The 19,957-nt window shown below is 38.3% G+C and overlaps 1 protein-coding gene across 5 annotated transcripts in view; it reads left to right on the forward strand.

Moving 5' to 3' along the window:
• LOC149571189 (histone acetyltransferase of the MYST family 1-like) overlaps nucleotides 1-19,957 on the forward strand; it is a 256,088-nt gene that overhangs the window by 36,883 nt on the left and 199,248 nt on the right. The window lies entirely within an intron of this gene.

A 19,957-nucleotide genomic window follows, 5' to 3' on the forward strand; every position in this document is an offset into this window, starting at 1 on the left:
ATATATCAGAGTATGTGATGACTGCAGTGAAAAATATCAGGACAGATCAGATATAAAGATAGAAAGAGAAGTATGTGTAATGGATAATGAAATGTGTGAAAGATATCAACGGTAAATAGAGAAAATAAATAAATAAATAAATAAATATAAATGCAGATTTAAAAGAAGAGTGGGTGTTCATTTCAAGTCTTCATATAATATTATAAACATATAAGCGCGTTAATCTTGAATGAGGTAAAAGAATAATTTTATCCAAGATTACAATTGGTTAGTGTAAATAATTAATTATTATTACACTTTACTTAAGTTTACATAGGATAATGCATATTTATATTAGTTGTCATGTAGACACTAAGGAATATGCATAGTCATATGAGTTGTTTTGTTGACAACACAGGAGTTAGCAACTTATTTGAGCACATGGTGTCTAGAACATCTTTTTATGAGATACAACTATGTAAACTTATCCTCTCATCATCGCACAAACTCCTGTGCTCAATGGAGGGTAATCCACTCTTGGTGGACATGTGCTTAGTTGTGATGTTTATCTCTTTGTTGACTTCTAGTCATTCTAGATGCCTTTATATACAAGACACTTCTATGATGTATTCATCCAATTATCCAATCATTAGATATCCATTATCATCTTGATCATTATTGAGATTCTCGTTTGATCATCATTAGTCTCTCTTGAGCTAGTGCTTGAGCTTCTTGATCTTAGTGTCGTTCTGCTCTAAGGCAAATTCTTACATGCTATCAGAGCCATTGGAGAGATTTTTTTTGCAGGTCAAGATTGGAGCTTGTTGGTGCAAATCAAATATTGGTATCACATTCAGAAGGTCAAAAAACCCCCAAATCGACTTTTATTTCATCAAAATCGGACATCTAAGGTGAAATCTAGAGTCATTTGATTTTTGGAAGTGCGACGACGGCGATTCAGGAAAAATAATTACACAGATGATTTTCAAACAACGATATCTCCCTCATACAGACTCTTTTTTTGGAGCAATTTTTTTGTTTTGGGGTAGAATTTCGTGATCTACACATTGGTGTAGGTTGTTTTTGATCTCTATTCCTGAATTTTTCTGCAAATCGCAAATCCCAATTTTTGCAACTTTAAAGGCTTAGTTCAGGCTCATCTGGACACATTCAGGCACTATTTTATTTGAAAGTGCATGATTTTTTTGTCTACTTTCCAAATTTGGTATCAATTTGGAGTAATTCTGAGTAGACATAGTATTTTCAAATTTTGGTCTCATTTTGGCCTATTGGCATTTGTAATTAATTAGATCCTTGAGAGGTCTTGTATCTTATCTTGTTGAGTTTGATATAGCTTCATATCTGTTGTTGTAATCATCAAAATTTGAAGTCCACTTTGGTTCATTTGGACAAGTGGCCCATTGTAATCGCATTAAATATAAAGTGCCAAATCATGCATTAATGGGGGGTTTCTTTGATTTTTTTTTCATTTTGGGGGTGCATACATTATTTGATTTCATGGAGTCATGTCAAAAATGTCACTTTGGTTTAAAATTCAAATTAACAAAAAGGAACTATCAGAAATGGAGTGCTTTAATTATTGATCATCTAAGAGAACATAAGGAAGTGTTTCCTTATCTATATTCGGAGATATTTCCACCTAATATTAATTGGGGACATCTTTCTTTTCTTCAGTTTATGTATAATAATATGAGTAAGGAATCTTTTGCTCCTCTTAGTAAGGCAAGTAGTCCTCATGACGTTTGGATGTGTCTTTGGGAAGCATATGGAGATCCACAAGTTCCTCCATTACCAGAGGACATTCTATCTCTAGTCACTCCAGTTGTGGTACCTACAACTCCAGTTGAGATCATACTTCCTGATGCTCCTATTGCTTTTACTGATCCAATTCCAGCCACAAATGCTCCTGATTCAGTACAACAGGAAATATCATGTCTTCCTATTTCAGCTTCATGGGATGACTTCCTTCCAGACATTGCAGTATTGTTTGTGGAGTCTTACATTGAAGATGTGGGAGACATTATTGATGACATCCATCTTCTCTTTGTTGAAGAGAATTCTTCTTCACTTGTTGTGAGGGAACACTCTAACCCTCAACCACTTGGTCTTTCTTTTGAGACAAACATGATTGTGGACACTTCTTTTCAGCAGTTGGAGGAGGATTCTTTTACTTCAAAGGAGACATCAGTCTTTGGAGATTGTATTCTAGTTTCCTTAGACATCATATTTTTTGAGGATTCTTCCTACTAGTTGGGGAGGATTCTCTACTACACTGTAATGTCCCCATCTTTTTAGCCTCTCAATGGAGTTCTTAGCCTTCCATTTTTTGAAGGCTAAGCGGAGAAATAAGGTGAAATAATTAAATTAATTTTCTATAAAGTCATTAAATAATTTAAAAATTAAAAGGTGACTTTATAATTAATTAATTAAATTAAAAAGTGACTAAAATAAATATTAAATCATAAGTCACTAAAATAATATTATATTATATGGAAAATGGAATCTTCTAGAACCACAACTAATTATTGTTGGAAAGGAGGAAGCTTTGAGAAAAGTGCAATAAAATAATGTTTTTTTTGTTCTTCTAGAAGGGGTGAAGGAATAGAGTAAATAGAGGAGAGAGCCTCATTGTAGGGCATGTAGATTTGATATTGACATTTGCTTGTGCACTTGTGGAGCCAAGGGTTTCTACAAGACATTTTAATCATTGAGAACGATAATTCTCTTTGATTGGCAACTTTGAGGCTTTGAAACTATCAGCTAATATTGTTGCATTTGGTGGAGGTGTTATTTCAGTCATCTTATTGAAGCTTATTGAGTTTTTGCAGCAATTCATGAAGAAGTTACATTTCAGATTTAAGGGTCATTTGATGCCCTCATTTAATCTGCACTTTGGAAGGAGTTAAGCAGCTAATTCAGAGGCATATTAGGAAGTTTATACCCATTTGTTAGAGTGCCATCACTACAGGAATCGTGAATAGTGTTACCGCTACAGTGCATGACGGATTTTGATTAGTTTTAAAGCTGCCTACCAATCTCAGGTTCCCTTCATTTAATCTTCATGTTTATGCATTATCTGAAAATACATCTACATGGTTCTGTATGGACAGTCTAGTTAGATTGTTGAAGGCATTGTAACCTGATTCTATATTAGAATTTTTATATCAGCAAAATATCAATTTTGAAGTTTGAAATATAATGTTAGTTTGCATGCCAACTGTTTGACATAATGTCACTGTGCTGAAGTGTTAATTTGCATTGAATAGATGTCGTATATTGCATCAAGAAAAAAAACAAAAAAAGAGTTGCATTTCATGTTAGGTGTAGACTAAGCGGAAGGAGAGTCATTTTTCAGTCATTCTATGATATTAGAAGTCATCTTTCTTATTCTGAAAACAAACTGAAAATAAAATCAGTCATATATCCCTCTGCTGTACAAGTGTTTGACAAAATTTCTAAAAGCAAATATAGCAAGTTTCAATCAGTTTTGGACAGGGATATTACAGTGGTATCAGAGACTTCATCTTGCCATCTTGTGATTAGTCAAACAATAGATGAGTGAGAGAGAAATCAGATATTATAGCAGGGAACAATAGAGACAGCAATATCAGAATCCTCAGGTTGAAGGGAATACATTCTTAGAAGCATTAAGAGAAAGAGATATGGGCAAAACAATTCAAAATATGGCAGAAGAAGAAAATAGGGATGCAAGAGCTGAAAGGAAATTTGATACCATGCTTGTTATGATGTCACGCTTATTAGCAAAAATGGATCAGCAAGCCACTCAAAATCAAAACACAGCTGAACATAGTTGAGTTAATGGGGAAAGGTCTATACATCGCATTGAAGATACTAGAGGATTAGCCTCTAGGCCTCTTTTTCCCACCTTTACACCAAGAGAAGAACACCCACATGTTGCTCCAGCTGTTTCTTTTGGAGACGAAGCTAGACAGGCCTATTTGGAGTATACCACTCTTCCTTCTGATATGAGAGAAATATGAACATTTGATCAATTTATGAATCAAAGAAATAGGAGAGGAGGAAGGAATGATCACTACGCTTCAAGAAATAACTATCAACAAACGCTTTGTAAAATTTCCATGTCCTACTATGATGGAAGTAACAAATGCACAGCTAGGTCTTGGGTTCAAAAGCTTGATAATTATCTTTCTTTGAGACCAATGCCCGAAGAGTATGCCATAAGATTTGCCACACTACATCTTGAAGGAGCTCCTCACGAGTGGTGGTATCATGGGTTAGTCACTCTTGGACACAACCTTATCACTACATACGAGGAGTTTACCAACAGGCTGATTGAAAGGTTTGATGTCAAAGATCCTGAGGTGAGTTTCTGTGAATCGGCAGAACTAAAACAACATGGTTCACCTTGATGCTTATGTGAATGACTTCCAACAATTATCGGTCATAGTTCCTAACATCAGTGAAAGAAGATTGGTAGTCTTATTCATGGAAGGATTGATGGAGCCATTGAAGGGTTGGTTGAAAGCTTTTGATCCTCCCTCACTACAGGAAGCAATGAAGAAGGCATGGAGCATGGAGTTCACTGCCCCTACCAGCTAGTTTACATCAAAGGGAACATTTTCCAATCGTGACAACAAGAAGTTTCCTAAGGAGGACAAAGCTAAAGGTAAGTCTATTTTTCCGTTTGACTGTGAGACTCTTAATGATTTAAGGAAGAGGAAAGTATGCTTCTATTGTAAGGGACCATATGATATTAACCATGATTGCTGTATGAAACCTAAGGGGAAGTCAAATTGTTCAATGTGGGCATTAATTGAAGATTCTGATTCAGACCAACAATTCGAAATTAATGATTTAGAATAAAAAAAAATAGAACATGATGAAGAATTAGAGGAAGAAGTGAAGCTTAAAGAGGCTCGTCTCACAAGTATTCAACGAGAAGGGTCTTTTAGGATGCGAGGGGCTCTTGCTGGTCAAAAGATTATTACCCTTTTTGATATAGGTACAACACACAATTTCATTGATGCTAGGCTTGTTGAGAGGCGTGGTATATATACTGAGGAGTTTGAGGGAATTCGAGTTAAGGTTGCTGATGGTTACACTCTTAGGTGTGACAAGATGATTTCAAAGTTGCCCATGTGCTTGAATAATTATGAGTTCAAGGCAGATTTTTATGTGGTGAACATGGGAGACACAGATATGGTTTTGGGAATGACATGGTTACATGACATAGGAATATTCACTCTCAACCTTCATGAGATGGAAATGAGATTTGAGATGGATGGAAAAACTCGTGTTGAAAGCACTTAGAGAGACCAGTTGGAAGACTATTTCTTTTCGGAAAATAGAATGTCTTTTGTGTCATGACATGGTTGAGTGGGCAGCAAGTTGTGTTTTGAAGCCAACACAGGAAGAGCAGCAAAAACTTGTTTATCCTCCTGATATACAATAGTTGAGGATCAAGCATGATAAGGTTTTTAGTAAGATTCCACCTGGTAGTCCTCTAGATAGAGGGATAGAGCACATCATCGAATTGGAGGAGGGTGCTAAGCCCGTGATAGTCACTCCCTACAGGCACCTTAAGCGGCTCAAAGATGAGCTAGAAAAAACTATCAAGGAGTTGCTAGCTATGGGGCATATTAGACCAAGTAAGTCACCTTTTGCTTCATTAATGGTATTGGTTAAAAAGAAGGATGGTACTCTAAGGATGTGTATTGATTATAGAATGCTTAACAAGAGAACAATCAAGAAGAGATATCCCATTCCAAGGATTGATGAGTTGATTGATGAATTGCATGGTGCCAAGTACTTCTCCAAAATTGATCTGAGATCGGGTTACCACCAAATTCGTGTGAGGGAAGAAGATATTGAGAAGACAACTTTTTGTTGCCACTGTGGACATTTTGAGTTTGTGGTTATGCCGTTTGGGTTAACCAATGCCCCTGTTACATTCCAGTCTACTATGAATAGGGTATTTCATTCACAGTTGAGGCAATTTGTGTTAGTCTTCTTTGATGATATTTTGGTTTATAGTAGGACATAGGAAGAGCATCTTGCACATCTTGACATAGTTTTGGGTATTCTTGGTAACGAATCTCTATATGGCAAGGAATCTAAATGTGACTTGGGCGGGACAGAATTATTGTATTTGAGTCACATCATTAGTGCAGAAGGAGTTCACATGGATCCGGATAAGGTCAAGGCAATTGTTGAGTGGCCTACTTCGATGAATTTGACACAACTTAGAGGATTTTTGGGCTTATGTGGATTCTATCGCAGATTTGTCAATGGGTATTCTCGCCATGTAGCACCACTTACAGATTTGAGCAAGAAAGGGGCTTTTGTTTGGACTCCTGAGGCATAGGAATGCTTTGAGATGTTCAAATGACTAATGACTACTTGCCCAATGCTTGCATTGCCTGATTTCACTAAACCCTTTGAGTTGCAGTGTGACGCTTTAGGTGAGGGGATTGGAGCTGTCCTTATGCAAGACAAACATCCAATTGCATATGAGAGTTGGAAGCTGAGAGGTCCTAAGAGGAGCTACAGTATATATGACAAGGAAATGTTGGTCATTATGCATGCATTGGCCAAGTTCAGGCAGTACTTAGTGAGCAGTAAGTTCGTTGTAAAAATAGACCATAATAGCTTGAGACATTTCCTTGGGCAGCGGGATCTTAATGACCGTCAACAGAAGTGGGTAAGCAAGTTGCAATCTTATGATTTTGACATTTCTTTTGTCAAAGGTTCACAAAATATAGTCGCTGATGCCTTGTCTCGCCGACCACATTTGAGCTCTATGACTGAGGTTTCAGAGGATTAGAGTAATTTGATTGTGGTAGAATATGCTAAGGATTCTTGGGCTTGAGGTATTAATGATGGGTCACTGCAGGATGATAGGTACACGGTGGTGAATGATCTTATCATTTACAAGGGGAGGATATTCTTGACTCCAAGATCAGAAGTAAAGAACATAGTATTGAGGTCTTTTCATGATTCACTATTGGTAGGCCATCTCGAGTATTTCAAAACCTATTGACAGGTTCGGGAGAGGTTCACTTGGAAGGGACTAAAATCTGATATTCTACGATATGATAGGGAGTGTGTTGTTTGTCAGTAGAACAAAGAGGAGCATACATATCCTGTTGGTTTATTACAACCACTTCCAATTCCAGAAAGGAAGTGAGAATGTATATCCATGGACTTCATCACAGGGTTGCCAAAAGCGCAAGGTAAGGATTGCGTATATGTGGTGGTTGATCGCTAAAGCAAGTTTGCACATTTATTTCTGGTCACTATTTCATATTCAGCCACACAGGTTGCCGAACTATTTTTTCGTGAGGTGTTTAGATTGCATGGATTACCACGAAACATTGTAAGTCATCGAGACAATCGGTTTATGAGCAATTTCTGGCAGGAACTTTTTAGATTCTGTGGAACCGAGCTTTCACCGAGTACTAGTTACCACCCTTAGACAGGTGGACAGACGAAGATAGTCAACAAATGGGTGGAAGGGTACCTCAGAAATTATATTGCTGGGCAACAAAAAGGGTGGGTTAAGTGGATATACCTTTGTGAGTACTACTACAATACCACTTACCATCTTTCTATTCAGATGACACAATTCATGGCCTTGTACGGTTATGAGGTTCCTAGCTTTCTTGATTTGTTGATGAGTGATAGTAGAGTGCTTAGTGTTGGAGACATGTTACACGAAAATCAGGTTATCATGAGGGCTCTTCGTGAAAACATTCAAAAGGCACAAAACCAACAGAAACAATATGCAGATCAGACAAGAGTGGGACGCTCTTTTGAGGTTGGGGACATGGTTTTTTTGACGTTGCAGCCCTACAGACAGTCTACTCTCAAGAAGAGTGGTGCAGAGAAGCTCAAGCCGCGATACTACGGACCATTCTGGGTCACTAGGCATGTGGGTGAGGTGGCTTACGAGCTAGAGTTGCTAGTGGACAGCAAAGTGCATGATATTTTCTGTGTATCACGCCTCAAGAAGGCATTGGGACATCATGTGGTTCCTTCTATGGTTCTACCACCCTTAAGATGATGAGGGTAAGTTGATTTTGATACCAGAGGCTATATTAGATTTTAGAGAGAATGAGTTGAGAAGCCGTGTCATTAGAGAATATTTGATTAAATGGAAGGACCTACCCATTGAGGATTCTAGATGGGAGAGCGAAGAGATTCTGCAACATCCAGGGTTGAGATTGCTTGGGGACAAGCAATTTCCAGAGGGGCAGATTGTAATGTCCCCATTTTTTTAGCATCTCAATGGAGTTCTTAGCCTTTCATTCTTTGAAGGCTAAGTGGAGAAATAAGGTGAAATAATTAAATTAATTTTTTATAAAGTCATTAAATAATTTAAAAATTAAAAGGTGACTTTATATTTAATTAATTTAATTAAAAAGTGACTAAAATAAATATTAAATCATAAGTCCCTAAAATAATATTATATTATATGGAAAAGAGAATCTTCTAGAAGTACAACTAATTATTGCTGGAAAGGAGGAAGCTTCTAGAAAAGTGCAATAAAATATTTTTTTTTGTTCTTCTAGAAGGGGTGAAGGAATAGAATAAATAGAGGAGAGAGCCTCATTGTAGGGCATCTAGATTTGATATTAACATTTGCTTGTGTACTTGTGGAGCCAAGGGTTTCTACAGGACATTTCAGTCATTGAGAACGATAACTCTCTTTGATTGGCAACTTTGAGGCTGTGAAATTATCAGCTGATATTGTTGCATTTGCTGGAGGTGTTATTTCAGTCATCTCATTGAAGCTTATTGAGTTTTTGCAGCAATTCATGAAGAAGTTACACTTCAGATTTAAGGGTCATTCGATGCTCTCATTTTATCTGCACTTTGGAAGGAGTTAAGAAGCTAATTCAGAGGCATATTAGGAAGTTTATACTCATCTGCTACAGTGCCATCGCTATAGGAATTGTGAATACTGTTACCGCTATAGTGCATGATAGATTCTGATAAGTTTTAAAGCTGCCTACCAATCTCAGGTTCCCTTCATTTAATCTTCATGTTTATGCATTATCCAAAAATACATCTACATGGTTCTGTATGGACAGTCTAGTTAGATTGTTGAATGCATTGTAACCTGATTTTATATCAGAATTTTTATATCAGCAAAATATCAATTTTGAAGTTTGAAATATAATGTTAGTTTGTATGCTAATTGTTTGACATAATGTCACTGGGCTATACATGTTAATTTGCATTGAATAGATGTCATATATTGCATCAAGAAAAAAAACAAAAAAAGACTTGCATTTTATGTTAGGTGTAGACTAAACGGAAGAGCAGTCATTTTTCAGTCATCCTATGATATTAGAAGTCATCTTTCTTATTTTGAAAACAAACTGAAAATAAAATCAGTCATATACCTCTCTACTGTACAAGTGTTTTACAAAATTTCTAAAAGCAAATATAGCAAGTTTCAATCAATTTTGGACAGGGATATTACATACACCTATGGCACCACTTCTTACAAGGAGGAACATCATTTAGTTTTCATGGTACAACTTCTTCAGTCATCAAAGAGCTTCTTTCATGGGTGTGCATTCATCATTGAGGGGAGGCTACATTGCTTCTGTTCCCATATCTCCCTATAAGAATGATTTCTTGTCTTTGGAGTTAGATTCGCTTTCATACATGGACATGTTACCTTGTTTGCACCTTCTTTTGGGCATCTACCAGATTGGCTTGTGGCATCTAAATTCATCAAGGACTTGTCAACATATGAGTAGACTTCAGAGGCAGCATCCATAGCATACTACATATGGATTCCTCATCCATCTTCCTATCCACAATGGGAAGTATACTTGCATCTATACTTGGTGTATCTTCTTCCTAAAGGGAGAAATGTCGTTTGTAGGCATTGGATACTTTTTTGTCTTCATGACATCCTTGCAGGAGATTATTCAATATGGGGGGATACCATCATGTATTTTTTCTTATGGGGGATATATGCTTGTACATGCATGATGTATGTCATACTAGGGTGGTCTTGATTACTTCATCCTTGCATGCATCTTGCATTTCTTCATCTCTCTTTTTGGAAGAGGTTTTTCCTGTGAGGTTTTCTCTCTCTTTCTCCATTTTCAGAGAGATTGCATTGCATTGCATAGCATTGTATGTAGAGCATTGCATTTGTACATGGGTACCTAACATGGCCTAGTAGTTGGGACCTAGATTGCCTCTTGCATTTAGCTTTGTGAGCTTAAGTGCATTCCCCTGAGTTGCATTTAGGGGAGGTGTTAGTGTAAATAATTAATTTTTATTACACTTAAGTTTTCTTAGGATAATGCATTTTTATATTAGTTGTCACGTAGACACTTAAGAATATGCATAGTCATATTAGTTGTTTTGTTGACAACACAGGAGTTAGCAACTTATTTGAGCACATGATGTCTACAACATCTCTTCATGAGATACACCTATGTAAACTTATCCTCTCATCATCACACAAACTCCTGTGCTCAATGGAGGATAATCCACTCTTGGTGGACATGTGCTTAGTTGTGATTGTTAATCTCTTTGCTGACTCTTAGTCATTCTAGATGCCTTTATATACAAGGCGCTTCTATGATGTATTCATCCAATTATCCAATCATCAGATATCCATTATCATCTTGATCATTATTGAGATTCTCATTTGATCATCATTAGTCTCTCTTGTGCTAGTGCTTGAGCTTCTTGATCTTGGTGTCATTTTGCCCGAAGGCAAATTCTTATACAATTTATTGAAGAAAAATATAGAAGTATATGTTTTTGTTGAAGAGAAATTGTGCTAAGAATGTATCCATGTTCGGCTGAATTAAGCAACTTAATCAAGGTGGAAAAGCAGATTGTGTAGTGGGTTGATGCTCACGAAGACAAAATCGGGAGTTGGAGCTTCTAGTGGGTTGGAGCCTACGAAGTGTGGCAGTTAGAGGTTCTAGTGAGTAGGTGCATATAAACATAGAGGTTGTAGCCTCTAGTAGGTTGTATCCTACAAAACTTTGTAAAAGAACATTTATATAAGAAAGCATTTATTTGCTGTGGTTTTCTCTTGTATTGGGTTTCCACGTAAAAATTGAGTTATTGTGTTCAAGTGCATAATTGTTGATTTCAGTGTTTAAAGTAATTAATTGGATAAAAGTTTTTAATATATTGATTTATCTCCCCTCTCTCAGTATAATTGTGTGCTCTTCAATATTGCAGGCCCTTGGGAGGATGACAAAAATAAATGATACCAAGAACAAGTCATACTAAACATTAATACTTACAAACAACACTCGCAAATCAGAGAACATTGGCTTTGGTAGAGAAAACCATTATTCGAATAAATACGTAACCGTAGTTAATGAAGAGTCTTTGTATTCCATTAGTAATGAGGTGCCAAAGCATGGGATCACTAAGTTGGGAACAAAGCATAGTTAGACAGATTTCTATAGGCATTAAAAGTTGGGAGAATCCAATTTCAAATATTCGACAGACTAGTAAAAATGAACTTACATACCATCATTGCACCATAGTTGAACAAATAATATACATACCAAATGAATATAGTAGAACAAGCATCCGTACAACATTATAAGAGTTTGGTCCATTCTCCATATGGGAAGTTATCATGGCATTGGAAGGATTAGAACCAACTTTAGCACTGGATAATCGACACTATCAACCAACAAATTATGCATTAGAACACAAAGGAGAGGAACATAAAATTGAATGCACCATCATTAGGTTTATACCATTAATATTGTATTGTAAGATGCCTACAGACAGAGGGATAAAGTACCTTATGTTGACACAAGTAATATGATTATCGATTGTTAACCCTTGGACGATATATAAAGAAAGAAACAAGATACAGAGGACTAAAGTTGTCAATCATAAATTTTGCTAATGATGTTTGTCGTCAATGTTGTCGATAAGAAGTATTATAACCGACGAGTAGAATTGGTATTTGAAAGGGCCCGTGACGATTGAGTCATCCCTTTGGTAAAGTATATTACATCGTTCAAATAAACTAGTGGATCATCATTGTAATCGTTGTAATTGGAATTACATACTGCTTATATGAATAAAGTCTCTATTCTGTGTTACATTCTATACCTTAATGCGATAAACAACCGTTTATTTTGTATGGTTAACATTTGGTATCATTACCTGTTGAAGCTGGTATACAAGAGGTATTATGAAAATTCATGCCGAATTTGCTCAGTAAGGATAGGAATAAAATAAAAGACAAGGATGATATACGCACAACACGGGAAGCATTAATTTTAACACAACAGGCGGAGCACATACAAAAGTTTCAACAACTTACTGGCAAACACCGAGGAGTTAAAGGAGCACTGATGGAGGGAGTGCATTCATCTAGCAGATCAAGGAGTGCCAAGGACTTGCTTGAAGAAATGCACTAGAGATTGAATTTGGTAGAAGATACAAGGGAGTTCCTAAAGTTGTATATGCCAAGGGTAGAGAAGTTGAACGAAAGGGAAGGAACCCGCATGGCTCGAAGTGCCGAAGGAGCACGAGCGTGGGGTGAACTCTGTTCCTAATACACCTACCGAACGGGTACAAGTAGAGAATCAAACAACTTCTCTTGAAGAAGATCTCTTCACACCAAACAATACAGTTGTAAACAATACGGTTGTACAAAGTAGTGCGGTTGTGCAGAACAACGCGGGTACATAGAACAACGAGGGTACTCAGAACAATGTGGGTACTCAGAACAATGTGGTACACAAAACAATGGTAGGACCTAAGGAAAAATTACCAAAGTTTAATGGCAATGGGACAATTGATCCAGTTAGACACTGTCAGACATGTGAAACAATCTGGACGGCAAACGGTGTAACAGACCATGATGATTGGGTTTGATAGTTTCCGGCAACCCTACAGGGTGTAGCGATTGATTGGTTTTTGGATGCCGATCCGTAGAAGTTAACATCATGGCCAGACCTCAGAAAGGAGTTTATAGTAGAGTTCCAACTACTGAGGGATGATAACGAGATAGTAGTGGAAATATATAGTACTAAGCAGTGAAAAAATGAAACAATCCAAGTATATGCAAGGAGGCTGAAAGAGCTGGTGGGAAAAATGGAAAGCCAACCAGCTGATCGCTTGAAGAAATGGTGGTTTGTTGAAGGGCTACAACCAACACTAAAGAAGAAAGTGAAAATTGTACCTCCAATGTCGTATGTGGATGCTTATAACCGAGCAATGGACCTGGAGAGTGAACAGAAAACGAGCAAAAAGAAGAAAAACAAATCATCGGATTTAGATGATTCATCCTCCAAAGGTAGCGATAGCGACGAGGAGTCAAGTAAGAAGGTTCGAGCACTACAAAAGGACATGTTACAAATGATGAAGAAATTCAAAAACATGAAAAAGAATCCTGGTCCAGTGAGAGAAGGGGAATTGTGGTGTACAAATTGTGAGGAGGGCCACACAAAGGGCTCTTGCCCGAAAAAACAATTTGGCGATATCTGCCATATTGCGGGACATTCCACCAAGGAATGTTCGTTCAATATGAAAACGAGGGGACACCAACAAGTATTGCTAACACAGGAAGTGTCTACCTTAGGAACAACAACGAATACAAACAATGACGCAACCTCAGGAGGGTACCATTACAATAACCAACACAGATGGGGTAGTAACAACAACAACAATAATAACAATAATGGGGGCCGAAGCCAGATACAATATGATCCGAGTGGAGGACCGATGATACAATGTGTGTGCGTGCAACCTCTGGGGACACTTTCCCAAAGGCTGTACCATGAAGGGAACACCACAGTTGTTGTGCAAATGGTGTGGTCCTGGAGACCATGAGGATTCAAAATGCCCTAAGCCTGGGGTTAACCTATCAAGTGTAGAAACATGTGATGATGAGGAGACATTAGCCATCACTCATGAGCAAGCAAAGAAGACAATGTGGTTGGATCTAGAAGAGGAGAAGAGGAGGGTGTAGCGAGCGCGAGTAGAATTAGAAAAACAAATGGAAGCCGAAAAATCACAAACAAAAGACATTGCCGACAGCTCAAGGAGGAACCTGGCAGAACAAAATATTATACAATAGGTAATGCAAATAGAGGTTCCTATGAAATTGAATGACCTTACAATGCCTCAGCTTCTTACAGTGCTTTAGCTACGGACCACAATACTAAAGATGACACCACTCTCGAAAGCGACAGAAGGGTCAGGAAAAGGGTGAAGGAAAACAACTGCGATGGACCCAATGCTACTTGCACTCACTATAGGAAGAGACCCTACAGTAGTAGAGATAGGTATTCTAGGAACCATCCTCATAGACACAATCGTAGATGGAGGATCAAGAGTGAATGTACTACCGGAAGATATATGGAAGAAGTTGGGGCAACCTACGTTGTGGCCACGTACATTTCAACTACTCATTGCTGATCAACACAAGATAAAGCCTTTAGGGACCTTGATGGCACAACCTGTAACCATCGAGACACAACCATTCTTACTGGATTTCGTGGTTATACCATTAAAAAGAAAAGGGTTCAGTGCCATCCTCGGAAGGGGCTTGCTAATATAGACGAAAGTAAAACATGATTGGAAACAAAATACGTTGTCCATGGAAAGCAGAGGTTGAAGATTTATAATTGACTTACATACACAGATGGTAGGAGAGGAGGTAGCATCGTCGGATTCCAAAGGCGAAGGCGAAGGAGATGATGAGGGGAAGAAACGAATGGAACCTGGCCAAGAAGGAATACTGAGATTGGAAGGAGGGTCTAATGATGACGACCTGGACTTGGTGAACGGCCTACTCCATTGGTAGACGGAGGACTATGAGCTCTTTCCGAGCTGTAACATGTAGGGGTCAAGGATGGAAAAGAAGAGAATGAATTTTTGGAGGAGTATAGAGAAGTGAAGGAAGGAGAAGCACAGATAGATGAAATGCCTGTGCATATGTTTAGTGAAGACAAATCTATTAAATACGAAGAACCTACAGTAAAGACAATGAGGTTGCAGCAAGCGCGACAAACAAAAGACACCGCTGGCAGCTCAAGGAGGAACTTGGCAGAACAAAATATTATACAATAGGTAATGCAAACGGAGGTTCCTATGAAATTGAATGACCACCTTACAATACCTCAGCTACGGACTACAATACTAAAAATGATACCACTCTCGAAAGCAACGGAAGGGATAGGAAAAGGGTGAAGCGGAACAATTGCGATGGACCCAATGCTACTTGCACTCACTATAGAAAGACACCCTGCAGTAGTAGAGATGGGTATTCTAGGAATCATCCTCACGAGTACAATCATAGATGGAGGATTAGGAATGAATGTACTACCAGAAGATATATGGAAGAACCTGGGGCAACCTACGTTGTGGCCACCTACATTTCAACTACTCATTACCGATTAGCATGAGATAAAACCTTTAGGGACCCTGATGGTGCAACCTGTAACCATTGAGACACAACCATTCTTACTGGATTTCATGGTTTACCATTAAAAAGAAAAAGGGTACGATGCCATCCTCCGAAGAGGCTCGCTAGTACAGGCGAAAGTAAAACATGATTGGAAATAGAATACGTTGTCGAGGGAAAGCAGAGGTCAGAGATTTATAATTGACCTACATACATAGATGGTAGGAGAGGAGGCAACATCGTTTTATTTTGAAGGCAAAGGTGGAGGAGATGACAAGGAGAAGAAACAAATGGAACCTGACCAAGAAGGAATACTCAGATTGGAAGGAGGGTTTAATGATGACACCCTGGACTTGGTGAATAGCCTACTCCATTGGCAGATGGAGGACTATGAGCTCTTTTTGAGTTGCAACATGTTAGGGGTCGAGGATGGAAAAGAAGAGAATGAATTTCCTAAGGAGTATAGATAAGTGAAGGAAGGAAAAGCACAGATAGATGAAATGCCCGCGCATACATTTAGTAAAGACAAACCTATTAAACACGAAGAATCTACAGTAAAGACAATGAACTTAGGGGACGAAGCTAACCAGAAGAATATATTTGTGGGAGATGATTGGAATCTAGTCCTAAGAACGGTAACATTTAAATTATTAATGGAATATAAGGATGTGTTCGCATGGACGTATAAGGATTTGGAAGTGGAACCGCTAGAATTATGCATCCATCGTATACCATTGATAGGAGTAGTGCTCATACGGAAGCGGCCGTATCGGATGAACACAAACTATGCTTCACGAGTTACAGATGAGATCAATTGAATGCTTGAAGCAAGCATTATTTTCAGGGTGTAGACGAGTGAGTGGGTATCTCCGATTGTGATATCTCTGAAGGACACCACTCAGATAAGGATACGTGTGTACTTTCAATGACTAAATGCAATAATGATCAAGGATCTGTTCCTGATACCATTCACCAATAGTATTTTGGAAGAAGTCGTGGGGCATGAAATCTATTCATTTATGGATGGATTCTTTGGATACAACCAAATATCCATTGCGAAAGAGATAGGCTTAAAACAACCTTCATAGTTGAAGATAGAGTATATGCCTACAATAGAATGTCATTCAGACTGTGTAACGCCCTGACAACATTTCAGAGAGTTATCTTGCACATATTCAATAAGATGTTAGTCGGGAATTTTAAAGCATTGTTGGACGATTGGTCAATTTTTAGTGCGGAGGACAAGCAATAGAATGTCATTCAGACTGTGTAACGCCCTGACAACATTTCAGAGAGTTATCTTGCACATATTCAATAAGATGTTAGTCGGGAATTTTAAAGCATTGTTGGACGATTGGTCAATTTTTAGTGTGGAGGACAAGCATTTGATTGTACTCAAAGAATGCATGTACAGATGTAGACAAGTGAGACTAGCACTAAACTTGAAGAAGTGAAGATTCATGGTACGACAGGGGAAATTATTGTGACACATAGTATGCAAAGCAAGATTAAAAATGGATCTTGACAAAATTTGGGTAATTTTTGAAATGCCACCATCGACGGATGTAACGGAGATGAAATCGTTCCTCAAACACATTGGATACTACTGGAGGTTCATTAAGAATTTTGTGAGAATATCTTATCCGCTTGAAAAACTAACCTGTAAGGGCGAACCCTACAAATGGGAAGCAGAACGTAATGAAGCCTTCGAAGGACTAAAAACAAGATTAGCTACAACACCTATCCTGGCTTATCCAAACTGGGATAACGAATTTCATGTTCATGTTGACGCATCAAACTATGCAATTGGAGCAGCATTGACACAGACAGGTGATCACGGATTGGATCATCCGGTGTACTCTGCGAGTAGGCTACTATCTAAAGCGTAGAAAATTTATAATACAACAAAGTGGGTGGCTCTTGGAATGGTGTACACGTTTAGATGTTTAGACACTATCTACTGGTGACTTCATTCATATTTTATGTAGATCATCAAGCACTGTTATATCTCGTGAACAAGCCAATCATCCAGGGACAGATAAGCAGAAGGCTATTACTATCACAGGAGTTTACATTCAAAATTGTGGTACTATGTGAAAGATTCTTTTGGCAGGGTTATGGTGGCTAATCATGCACAACGATGCCAGGGAGTGGGTCGTTGCGTGCAATACATGTCAGAGGGTTGGGAAACCACTGAAGAGGGATTTCATGCCTTTGAACCCTTCACATGCACATGAATTATTTGAACATTGGGGGTTGGACTTTGTCGGACCCCTCAAGGTAAGTAAAACCCGAATATGCAGGTACGTTATGGTAGCGATAAAATACTTTACCAAGTGGGTAGAGACGCGGGCCCTACTAGACAACTCCTTAGTAAGCATGACAAGATTCATCTATGAACAAATCATCACAAGGTATAGAATCCCGCTACAATTGACAAGCGACTGTGGGGACATTTTGTCAATCACTTCATCCGACTACTGACCACAGAGTTCAAGATAAACCATTCCCTATCGAGTCCTTAATATCCTAGGGCAAATGGACAAGAGGAAGCTACAAATAAAATCTTAGTCGGAGTAATTTATAAATCTTGCACATTTTGGGGAAGAAAAGCTACCATCAACATTATGGGCATATTGTACTTCATACAAGGTAACCACGGGACACACTTCGTTTCAGTTGATGTATGGGCAAGAGGTCGTACTACCGACGAAATTCATGGTACCAAGTTTATGAATTGGGATTGAAAACAAACTCGGAGATATGGAAAGTCTGAGGGAAAGATTGTATAATTTAAATAAACTTGACGAACGACGACTGTAGGCACAATGGGCCATGAAAGTTACATAGTACAGACGTAAGGCATGGCATGACAAACACTTGAAGTTGAACAAGTTTCAACCGAGCCAACCAGTGTTGAAGTATAATGGGTGCAACAAGATTAAACCAAGCGAATTCAAGGTGAAATGGTTAGGGCAATATAAAATTCGTGAAGTGGCCAATAATAGAGTAATAAAACTATGAACACTTGACGACAAGGAGGTGCCCGATGCAGTGAATGGGTCGAAGCTGAAAGCCTATCATGAAAGAGATAACGTGCCTCCGCGGATGAACAACTCAGAGAGATAAAAATAATAATTAGTAATGTATATATGTAAGATAAGTAAATGTAAATAATTATAATAAAGATGTGCAAAATAAGAAGTCAAAAGAGAAAATTATAATATGTTAATAGAGCAACGACAAAATAATAGTAAGTTGAAGGTTATATAGCCATTGTATGGTCATCAAGTGGGAAGAAGAGGATATCGTATGACCACCAATTGGGAAGAAGAGGACACCTTATGACCTTAATGTAAAAGAGCACCGTACAAACGCCACAACCACACTGTACGGTCATAGCAAATGAAAAGGGCATTGTACAGGTATAAGGAGAAGACATGACACTGTACACAAGAGCAGGACAAAGCACTGTACAAATAGTAAGAATAGGAGCACCATATAGTAAAGTAGTAAATTAGGAGAAAAAGGAAACCGACTACTGTACATGTACAGGCAGCAGAAGAAGCCCATCTCAGAGAAGCTAATTACCATACGAACATTATCATATGGTCATCATAGTAACTATTCACACCGTATGACCAGTTCAGGGAAATAGTAAAAACCATACCGTAGGACAAGTTAAAACAGACAATTTAGTACTGTACGAGAGTGAAGAGAAGGAACCACCATATGGCCTTAGGGGAGGACATTGTGCACAGAGGAGACATAATGTACGACCAGCCAGAAAACCATGGTGAGAAAGCAATAAGTGTAGAAGATCAGATCATATCGTAAGGCTACCAAACAGATAAGAGTATACTGTATGGTGCTTGAGCATACCGTACGGTGAGCACTGTGATTGAAAGGAAGCCATATGACACTATGTAAAAACATAGAGGGTTATATAAAGGAAAGAGCGAGTTGAGAGAGAGGCATAAGAGAGCATTGTACGGATGTACAAACAAGAAATATAGAGGGAATAACATTGTACGATTTTGAGAAGTAGGAGGCTATATTACACCTACAGACATTACCGTACGACAAAGGGAATGAAGATATTCTCATTGCTTACAAGCACATAGAAAAGGCATCGTACAGATTGAAGGTACGATAGTAAGAACAAGAGAGGTCATACATAACACATGAGCAAAGGGAAGCCATATGGAAGAAAACAAGCCCTTGGGAAGTTGAACGAAAGAGTCAAGCAACTGACCTAACCATTTTTTTTTTGGGCAAAGCAAAAGGACAAAAGAGGTAACACTTATGCATTTTGTCGGGAAGAGAGCATGGAAGTAGAAATTAGAAGAAGATTCATCAAGCAACACAATGAATAGGAATGTACAGGCTTTGCCATCTGGTGTGCGCATTTCAGGCAATATAAGTAAAAAGAAGGCAAGGACATAGCTAGCTGCAACTACACAACTCACACCTTAGAATGTGACATTCGAGGGTTTGAACGGGTTAGTGTAGAAAATGGTGGTAGGAGAGGCCTTGAATGATCACTTT

This window comes from Cupressus sempervirens, chromosome 2 (assembly GCF_028749045.1).
Source record: "Cupressus sempervirens isolate cs-2001-9-10 chromosome 2, ASM2874904v1, whole genome shotgun sequence".
Classification (NCBI taxonomy): Eukaryota; Viridiplantae; Streptophyta; class Pinopsida; order Cupressales; family Cupressaceae; genus Cupressus; species Cupressus sempervirens.